The sequence below is a fragment of the Bufo bufo genome, chromosome 8 (assembly GCF_905171765.1).
Source record: "Bufo bufo chromosome 8, aBufBuf1.1, whole genome shotgun sequence".
Taxonomy (NCBI): domain Eukaryota; kingdom Metazoa; phylum Chordata; class Amphibia; order Anura; family Bufonidae; genus Bufo; species Bufo bufo.
The window spans coordinates 15,169,763-15,180,845 of record NC_053396.1 but is presented as its reverse complement, the minus strand read 5'-3'; positions in this window follow the sequence as shown (position 1 = coordinate 15,180,845).

Genomic DNA, 11,083 nt, shown 5'->3' with positions numbered 1-11,083 from the left:
GGTGCACTTTATTGCTCTTGCCGCATTGCCTAATGCTAACACACTGGCTCAGGTTTTTATTGACCACATCGTGAAGCTTCACGGGGTCCCTTCCGATATTGTTTCGGATCGTGGCACCCAATTCGTTTCTAAATTTTGGAAAGCTTTTTGTTCTCGTTTAGGGGTTCATCTGTCGTTTTCTTCATCTTTCCATCCACAGTCCAACGGTCAGACTGAACGTACCAATCAAAACCTAGAGACATATTTGAGATGCTTTGTTTCCGAAAATCAGGAGGAATGGTCATCTTATTTACCGTTAGCCGAGTTTGCCATTAATAATCGTCGTCAAGAATCCACCGATAAGTCACCCTTTTTTGGTGCATATGGTTTCCATCCTCAGTTTTGTACGTTTAGTGAGGGGGGGCCGTCTGGGATTCCCGAGGAGGAACGATTTGCGTCTTCACTTTCTTCAGTGTGGCAGAGTGTGCAAGAAAGTTTGAAGAGAATTGGTGGTAGATACAAACGTGCGGCTGATAAGAAGCGCTCTGAAGGTCCGGACCTTGGGGTGAATGACTTGGTGTGGTTGTCTACCAGAAATATCAAGTTGAAGGTTCCCTCGTGGAAATTAGGTCCGAGATTTATTGGTCCTTATAGGGTAATTAAGATCATTAACCCGGTGGCTTTTCGTCTGGAGCTACCTCAGACTCTAAGGATCCATAACGTCTTCCACAGATCTCTGCTTAAGAGATATGTAGAACCTCCTGAACCATTGCCACTACCGCCTCCACCGGTGGTTGTTGATGGCAGTCTTGAGTTTCAGGTAGAAAAGATTGTGGACTCACGATATGTTCGCCGCTCTCTTCAGTACCTGGTGCACTGGAAAGGTTATGGTTCCGAAGAGAGAATGTGGGTTCCAGCATCAGAGATAAAAGCGGACAGACTCATTCGGGCTTTTCATAGCTCCCATCCGGAGAGGCCTGGTCTTGAGGGTCCAGGGGCCCCTCGTAGAAAGGGGGGTACTGTCACGACTGTGACTGATCCAGACAGGTCTGGGAGGAGAAGGTCGCAGCGACTTGCTACTCGCGATAGCTTGTGAGTTTGCTCCGTGGTTCAGGGTATGTCATCTGGGTTTTGCCTTGTGAACCTTTTTGTCCTGACTGGGAGTTTGTAGGCATCCTCCTCAGGTGAGTCCTGTCTGCCACTCCCAGCTACTATATTAGTTTCACTTTCACTTTCAGTCATTGCCAGATATAGTCCTTACTACCAGTGCTACTCTGACCTTGGAAGGAGATCGTTTTATGGTGTTGCTGTGGAGCTCTTGTCCGGCCTGGACTGTCGTGTTTGGGATCACCTTCTCTGCTCGGGACTGGATAAGTCTATCACTGCCATAGATTGTTTGTTGCTGTCTTCCCCTGTTGTTTCCCTAGACGTGAGTGATGGTGACTAGCGCTCCCATCGGCCTTTCCTCAGTCCAGTCTAGTTAGGGCGACTGAGGGTTTTAGGTATCCTGCTCGCCGCACGGGTTCACACCCCGTCTAGGGTATCAGGGCAGACAGGTGCCAGCTGAGGGTTAGTCAGGGGTGGCCATTCTATTTCCCATCCATAGATAAGGGTCCCCCTTCCCCTCTGTCTGGTGCGACACGACCGCTGCTGGGATAGCGGTCGTGACAAGACCATTGTTACTAGAAGATGAAGGTCCTTTTCCTCCAAGGCTCCCACCTGCATATGGAGACGTATACCCAAAAGAGCCTGATGGGCGACCAAGGTACCGGCCCAGAAGTAGGAAACAGCCTGTCTGCTACCACTGCAAGAAATATGGACATACTGAATCAATGTGTTGGCAGTTAAACGGGCAACCCCTGAGGCAGAGGACCGCCCCTCGGGAGGTAGAACAGTAGGTCCAAAGGATCCAAGCTGGATGCCTAAGTATGTAGGATCTCGTCCAAAAATTAATATATGTATCAACGGGATACCCTTTGAAGCCCTCTTGGACACTGGGTCACAGGTCACCACCATTCAATGGCCTGCCTTTGACAAGTACTGGGATCCAAGTCTTCTCACCCAGCCACCAGAGTCCTGGCTAGATATCATTGCCAGCAACGGTAAGCCAGTGAAAGTGCATGGGTATTGGGAACCTACCCTTCAGGTGGGAGAAGCCACCCTGCCACAGCAAGGCGTGATTGTGGTACAAGCAGGAGATAAAGGAGGACACCCTGTGATCTTAGGGACTAACGTTCTGAAAAATTGCTACTCTGAAGTGCTTGACGCATTAAATCAAACTATATCTTCAGCCTCACCTGCTTCCAGAAGAGTTATCCAAAAGACTATTAGTGTGCTGTGTGCTCAACAAAAGTTTGCCAACAAGAAAGGAGAAATTTGCACTGTCCGGATCCGGGATAACCGACCGGTAATTCTGCCTCCAAACTCCCAGATCATCCTGTGGTGCCGTGCTGTGTTAGGGATCCAGGGCCAGGACTATCAAGCCCTAGTGGAACCTATTCCCTTTGAAAATCATCCCTTCATACGGACAGCCAAGAGCATGGTGACTGTGTCTCAAGGTAAAGTGCCTGTCCGCTTAATTAACTTTGGTGATCATCCCGTTACTCTCCTTAAACATTGCCCCGTTGCTCAGCTTTTCCAGGTGTCTTTCCAGGATGTAATCCGTCTGCCTGCCACATAGGCGTTCCAGACCACACAGAGCAGCAGCACCCCTACGACATCCTGGTGGGAAGAACTACATGTGGGGGACGAATCTACCCCAAAGGAGCAGATAGAGGGAGTCCTGAAGCTGGTGAAGGAGCACCCCCAGGCTTTTAGCAAGCACTCCACGGACTACAGAGAGGTCAGTGTAATCAAACACACCATACCCACTGGCTCTCATCCTCCTATTAAGGAGAGGCACAGACCCATACCGCCTACTACCTATCAGTCTGTGAAAGAGATGATAAAAGAAATGAAAGACTCTAATATAATCCGGGACAGCCATAGTCCCTGGGCTGCGCCTCTAGTTCTTGTCCGAAAAAAAGATGGCAGCATAAGGTTCTGCGTGGATTACAGAAAAATTAATCAAATCACACATAATGATGCATATCCACTGCCACGCATTGAAGAGTCCTTGACTGCCCTGGGGTCATCAGCCTATTTCTCTACCTTGGACTTAACCAGTGGGTACTGGCAAGTACCCATGGCCCCAGAAGATCGAGAAAAGACTGCTTTCACTACACCTATGGGCCTGTTTGAATTCAATTATATGCCGTTTGGACTGTGTAACGCTCCAGGAACGTTCCAGAGGCTGATGGAACGTTGTTTAGGCCATAGGAATTTTGAGACTGTACTCTTATATCTGGATGACGTCATTGTATACTCCAAGACGTATGAGGACCATTTAAAGCACCTGGGTGAGGTGTTTCAAATTCTTGCTAAATATGGCCTCAAAATCAAGCCATCCAAGTGCCACCTACTGAAACCAGCGGTCAAATACCTTGGGCACGTGGTCAGTGCCGAAGGAATACAGCCTGATCCTGATAAACTTGCTGCTGTTCGCAACTGGCCTAGTCCAACGACCGTGAAAGAGGTGAGAAGCTTTCTCAGTTTTGCAGGGTACTACAGGCGTTTCATCCCGCATTTCGCACAAATTGCGGATCCCATCCAGGAACTGTTGAGGGGGCATCCAAAGAAGAGCCCGAAAACTCCTATTCCTGTTGAATGGAACCAAGAACGAGAAATTGCCTTTCAACTCCTAAAGAAGAAGTTGACTGAACCCCCTGTTCTGGGTTACCCAGATTATCAGAAGCCATTCCTCCTCTACACGGATGCCAGTAAAAGAGGCCTGGGGGCCGTGTTGGCTCAGGTGCAAGACAACAAAGAAAGGGTAATTGTCTACGCCAGCAGATCCCTGAAGGGAGCTGAAAAGAATGACCAGAATTACAGTTCTTTCAAGCTGGAGTTTCTTGTCTTAGTGTGGGCTGTGACTGAAAAGTTCAAAGACTATCTTGCTGCCACACCGTTTGTTGCCTTCACGGACAATAATCCCCTGGCGCATCTGAACACGGCCAAGTTAGGGGCACTGGAGCAAAGGTGGGCCTCCCGCCTTGCCAACTATGACTTTACTGTGAAGTACCGGGCAGGCCGCTCCAATGATAATGCTGATTCCCTGTCGCGGCTTCCCACTACAGAGGCCCCAGATGAGCTTAAAGATGCCTGGGAAGAAGTGGAAATGCCTGCGTTCTACAATAAATTTGCCCAGCAGGACAATATCCGTACTGAAAATCTCCCTGCTGCTGATCCTCCCTCCTCAGATGATCCTGAGTCCAGAGGCGATCAAGAAAGATGGATTAAGCTCCAGTCCGAAAGTAGAGTCCTCGGTGAACTGCTCGACTTCCTTACCAGTGGGAAAATCCCTGAGAGAATCCACAGGAAGAGTGCAGACCCAGAACTAGTGAGACTGTGGAGACATCGCCACCAATTATTCCTTCAAAGAGGTCTGTTGCTCAGAAGGAGTCTGGATCCAGTGTCCTGTGATAGAGTTTACCAAATTCTCCTGCCACGTCGGGATGCCAGCCTGGTACTGGACATGTACCACAACCAGTCAAGACACTTCGGTGTGCAAAAGACTGAGGCTACCATACGGAGGAGATTCTATTGGATTGGGATGAGAGAGGATATCGAAAAATGGTGCCGAGAATGCACTGCCTGTGCTGTGGGACGGACTGAACGCCATGACCAGAGGGCGCCTCTCCATGCTATTGTAAGTACAGCTCCTCTAGAACTTGTCGCGATTGATCATGTGAAGTTGGAGCCGAGTCGCTCTGGGTATACTTATGCCATGACTATAATTGATCACTTCACCAAGTTTGTCGTAGCAGTGCCTGTGAAAGACCTGACAGCCAAGACCACAGCGGAGGCGTTCTGGAAGCATTTCCTGTTGCCCTACGGCTGCCCAGAGAGGATCCTCACGGACCAAGGGTCTGCGTTTGAGTCATAGCTGTTCCAGGAGATGTGTCTGCTGCACAACTGCCAGAAAGTCCGGACCACCGCCTATCATCCGCAAGGTAACGGACTCTGCGAAAAAATGAATAAGACTCTCATTGAAATGTTGAGAGCAGTACCCCCTGAGACGAGGGGTGATTGGCCTACTCTGTTGCCGCAGCTCATGTATACTTACAACAACACCATCCATTGTTCCACTGGTTACACCCCGTTCTATTTGATGTTTGGCCGACAAGGGAGATGGCCTGCGGATCACTCCCTGGGTGTCCAGGTACCGGATGTAATCAACCCACTGCCCAGGACCGATTGGGTAGTGGAGCATCAAAGGCGTCTCCTCAATGCTAAGGAGATTGTCCAAGAACGGATGGAGATTGTTCGTGAAAGGCAGCAGAAGGACTACGACCAGACTGCCCATGCGGGACCCCTGGCTCTGGGAGACAAGGTATGGTTGAGAAACAACCACCGGACCAGCAAGTTGGACAGCAAGTGGGAAAGGATTCCCTACCTTATTACTGCCATACCCAATGCTGCAGCCCACATTTACCAGGTCTCCAGAGAAGGAAAAGGTCCCCAAGTCGTTCACAGGAACCGTCTCAAGTCCTGTATAGAAGGAGAACCAGCGGCAGAGGAGATGGAGCCTGAGCCTTCTGAGGAAGAATTGCCGTCTCCACCTATGGACCCTATGCAGGCTGTGGAGAACTTGATCCACGATAAAGAGCCACTCCACTGGGCCCTCACGCCTTGGCTGAATTTGCTGGTTCCTGCTCCTGTTCCTGTTGGTCTCCCGTCTCAGGAGACTTCACCTCCGAGAGCTCCTGAAGAAGTTCCAGAGGCGGTGAGCTCCCTTGACCTTCCTGAGTCCAGGCAGGAAGAATCTCTGCCACTAAGGAGGTCTACACGTTCTACCAGGGGACACCCACCTGTGAGGTTTGAGGACTACATCATGGGCCCAGGTAGCCCCTCACGGGAAACCCCTGTTTAACCCTGTTGCAAGCCTGGGTACGGACTCATGTGTTCCTTTGAGCCTCCAAGGACTTACGTTTATTTATGTTTTTATGGACTATCCTGGTTATTGATACGCTGCACCAGGTCAGCGCCCCTGTTCCCTTCCATTATCCTGAGAGAAGAGAACGACGCCCCTTTTCACCATTCCCTGCAGTTATATTGTTTGTTAATCTTTGTATTGTTGCTGTGATGATTGCCATGCATGCCGGTTCTCTATTTTGTCTTTCAGGCTGCAGTATCCAGCCGGGCAGGGCCCCTCCATGTTGCGCCGAGGATGGGCAACGTTATAGCGTGGTGGTATGTAGTGTCCCACTAGATAAAGGTGGGCACTGCACAAAAGGGGTTAATGTGTCTTTATTACCTTTAATGTTATGTATGCATTTCCCTGTGTTAGCTGGGTGTCAGGCCTGTCAGGGTGTAGTTTAGCCTCCCAGACGTTAGAGGGAGCTAGAGAGCCCTAGATATATATAGGAAGGCCCAGACAGGGGAGTGGTAGTTCATTCCAGGGGACTAGAGGAGTTACTTCGTCCACCTGAAGCTCATGAGGCTAGGATTAGCTCAGTAGAGACACCCCAGTTGCAGGACAGAACCTCCTGGGAGAAACCCACAGTCATTATCAAGACCAGTCAGGATCTTACCAGCAAAGATAAGTAACACTGATGGGCAGATGCTATATAGGAAGCAAAGCAAGGATTTAATACGAGAGGAAGATATATATATACCAAGGATTTAAGCCACCATTTAGGCATCCGGGCCTTGGGATTGAAACTAGACAGGAGTTCTAGAAAGGACAGTGTACGCTATTTCTGAAGAAAGGTACAACCTGATTCTGAGTGCATTGTGGATTTACCCTCTGAGTATCTTGCATAATTAATACCTGCCATCTTGTGGAGTAAGCCTGCTTGTAAAGCTGTGATCTAAAGGACTGTGTTACCATCTGTATGTACAAAGTTGGACTATTAAGTAAAGCAACGTTTGGTTCACTATACCACCTGTGTACCTCAATTATTCCAACCATAAATCGGTGTGCCACCGTTACAGGCACTGGCGTCATGAATCCAACAGGGACCTTGCCCCCAGGCACTCAAAATACCTGTAACATCCAGGGCACCTCATCCACCATCAGGCCTGGTCCCTACATACCGAGTGTGCCCCAGAGGAACTGTGTCTACCTCTCCTTCACTGCCGCATGCCTGCCCAGGGTTCTCCAATACAGTGAGCAACCCTCGCTTGCCCATAACCGTGACCTCACTTTGCTATACCCTGCAGGTCCTAGGCACGCATGCGCAGCAGCTCCCTTTCCGGCCACCTCGTATCTGCGCTGCGGCGGTGGTCGTAACCTCTGGAAATGAGCAGCATATAATGTAATGGAAATATGAATCCAGCCAGCAAAGGAGCCAATATGCAGTACGTCTATATTACCATGCATACCCTGATCCATAGTCCTTGTCTAGTCCCCGCTCTCCAGCGGTCAATGCTTTGCCTGAGGCACATCACACAGATCCACTCTATGTTGCACTACTGGTCTCGTCTGGTGAACATTTGCTGGTTAATAGCCCCCTCTGGTGGACATTTAATGTAACATTTTTGCCTCTATTTTTAAGCCCAGGTTCTCATCCCCATTTAGTCTTGCATTCTTCTGATGTGTCAGAAGAACAGAAAAAAAAATAATAATAAAAATCGGATCCTGTATTTTAAGCATCCGTTATCCTCAGTCGTGCACATTTTGCATCCGTTTTAGCCATTTCTGTCTGAGATCCGTTATCCGTTAAAAAACTTACTGTAGGACTTTAATAACAAATCGCAGACGGAAATGGCTAAAATGTGTATAACTGAGCCTAACGGATGCCTAAAATACAGGATCCGTTTTTTTTGTTTAACGCTGCCTAAGTTGGGCGCATATTACCTACCGTCAGGAAGAATTGTGCAGCATGCAACACTTTCCCCCCCGTCTGAACGACGGACGCCCAAAAGGCCCCAATAAGGGTCGCATTCTTGTTTCAAGTGGGTGTCTCTTGTGTGATGGATCCGTCACTGCCCTCGTAGTTTACATTATAAAGGAAAGTCTGAACAGACCCTAAAAAACTCTGCTTTTAAAAACTCTACAGGTGACCTATTATGGGTGAGGACATTTCTCCTATGTACAGAGCCCTGATCCTTTTGGGGGTGCTCTGTCCACTTTGTGTGTGGCCCCCACTTTGTACGTCACCCTGGTCACCTAATGCACCTCCAGCGCAGGGTTGCATCTAATGTGGTGCAGGATAGATCAAAACTGGTTTAAAGGATTAAGGGTACTTTCACACTAGCGCTTTTCTATTCTGGCACTGAGTTCCGTCACAGGGGCTCTATACCGGAAAAGAACTGATCAGTTTCATCCCCATGCATTCTGAATGGAGAGAAATCCGTTCAGGATGCATCAGGACGTCTTCAGTTCAGTCACTGAACGGCGTTTTGGATGGAGGAAATACCGCAGCATTCATTTTCGGCATTCATTTTCATTGAAGTGTATTAGTGCTGGATCCGGCATTCAAAATACTGGAATGCCGGATCCGTCCTTCCGCAGACCATTAAAAATGTGAAAAAAAATATTTAAACGGATCCGTTTGTCCATATGACAAACGGAGAGATTGATCTGTTCTTGCAATGCATTTGTGAGACGGATCCGGATCTGTCTACAAATGCTGTCCGTTTGCATGCAGATTGCCGGATCACTCTGCCACAAGTGTGAAAGTAGCCTAAGGCGTTAGGTAAACTGGTTTAAAGTATCTTATCCCACCATTTTCAGAGCTCCTGTTAAAAATGGAAGGTGCAATCTAATTGGTAAGTAAAATAAATAAAAATAACAAATATACAGTACAGACCAAAAGTTTGGACACACCTTCTCATTCAAAGAGTTTTCTTTATTTTCATGACTATGAAAATTGTAGATTCACACTGAAGGCATCAAAACTATGAATTAACACATGTGGAATTATATACATAACAAACAAGTGTGAAACAACTGAAAATATGTCATATTCTAGGTTCTTCAAAGTAGCCACCTCTTGCTTTGGTTACTGCTTTGCACACTCTTGGCATTCTCTTGATGAGCTTCAAGAGGTAGTCCCCTGAAATGGTTTTCACTTCACAGGTGTGCCCTGTCAGGTTTAATAAGTGGGATTTCTTGCCTTATAAATGGGGTTGGGACCATCAGTGGCGTTGAGGAGAAGTCAGGTGGATACACAGCTGATAGTCCTACTGAATAGACTGTTAGAATTGGTATTTGGCAAGAAAAAAGCAGCTAAGTAAAGAAAAACGAGTGGCCATCATTACTTTAAGAAATGAAGGTCAGTCAGTCAGCCGAAAAATTGGGAAAACTTTGAAAGTAAGGGCTATTTGACCATGAAGGAGAGTGATGGGGTGCTGCGCCAGATGACCTGGCCTCCACAGTCACCGGACCTGAACCCAATCGAGATGGTTTGGGGTGAGCTGGACCGCAGAGTGAAGGCAAAAGGGCCAACAAGTGCTAAGCATCTCTGGGAACTCCTTCAAGACTGTTGGAAGACCATTTCAGGGGACTACCTCTTGAAGCTCATCAAGAGAATGCCAAGAGTGGGCAAAGCAGTAATCAAAGCAAAAGGTGGCTACTTTGAAGAACCTAGAATATGACATATTTTCAGTTGTTTCACACTTGTTTGTTATGTATATAATTCCACATGTGTTGATTCATAGTTTTGATGCCTTCATAGTCATGAAAATAAAGAAAACTCTTTGAATGAGAAGGTGTGTCCAAACTTTTGGTCTGTACTGTATATATATATATATATAGAGAGAGAGATGATGAAAAATGGGCAGCACTCCGGTCTTGTGAAAATTCAATGATGTTTATTCACACCCCAATGCAATGCAGCATTTCAGCCCTCTCAATGGAGCCTTTGTCAAGCTTGACAAAGGCTCCATTGAGAGGGCTGAAATGCTGCATTGCGTTGGGGTGTGAATAAACATCATTGAATTTTCACAAGACTGGAGTGCTGCCCATTTTTCATCATCTCTATTACACTGTTCCTTGTCCAGGAGCGCTTGTGGATTTGCACCCGGCATCTTATAGAGTGCTGCTGACTATTTTTGCTTTTTTGTGTATATATATATACGTTTATACATTTATATTATATATACAGTTGCAAGAAAAAGTATGTGAACCCTTTGGAATGATATGGATTTCTGGACAAATTGGTCATAAAATGTGATCTGATCTTCATCTAAGTCACAACAATAGACAATCATAGTCTGCTTAAACTAATAACTCACAAAGAATTAATTGTTACCATGTTTTTATTGAACACACCATGTAAACATTCACAGTGCAGGTGGAAAAGGTATGTGAACCCTTGGATTTAATAACTGGTTGAACCTCCTTTGGCAGCAATAACTTCAACCAAACGTTTCCTGTAGTTGCAGATCAGACGTGCACAACGGTCAGGAGTCATTCTTGACCATTCCTCTTTACAGAACTGTTTTAGTTCAGCAATATTCTTGGGATGTCTGGTGTGAATCGCTTTCTTGAGGTCATGCCACAGCATCTCAATCGGGTTGAGGTCAGGACTCTGACTTGGCCACTCCAGAAGACGTATTTTCTTCTGTTTAAGCCATTTTGTTGTTGATTTACTTCTATGCTTTGGGTCGTTGTCCTGTTGCAACAACCATCTTCTGTTGAGCTTCAGCTGGTGGACAGATGGCCTTAAGTTCTCCTGCAAAATGTCTTGATAAATTTGGGAATTCATTTTTCCTTTGATGATAGCAATCCGTCCAGGCCCTGACGCAGCAAAGCAGCCCCAAACCATGATGCCCCCACCACCATACTTCACAGTTGGGATGAGGTTTTAATGGTGTGCTGTGCCTCTTTTTCTCCACACATAGTGTTGTGTGTTTCTTCCAAACAACTCAACTTTGTTTTCATCTGTCCACAGAATATTTTGCCAGTACTTTTGAGGAACATCCAGGTGCTCTTGTGCAAACTGTAAACGTGCAGCAATGTTTATTTTGGAGAGCAGTGGCTTCCTCTGTGGTATCCTCCCATGAAATCCATTCTTGTTTAGTGTTTTACGTATCGTAGATTCGCTAACAGGGATGT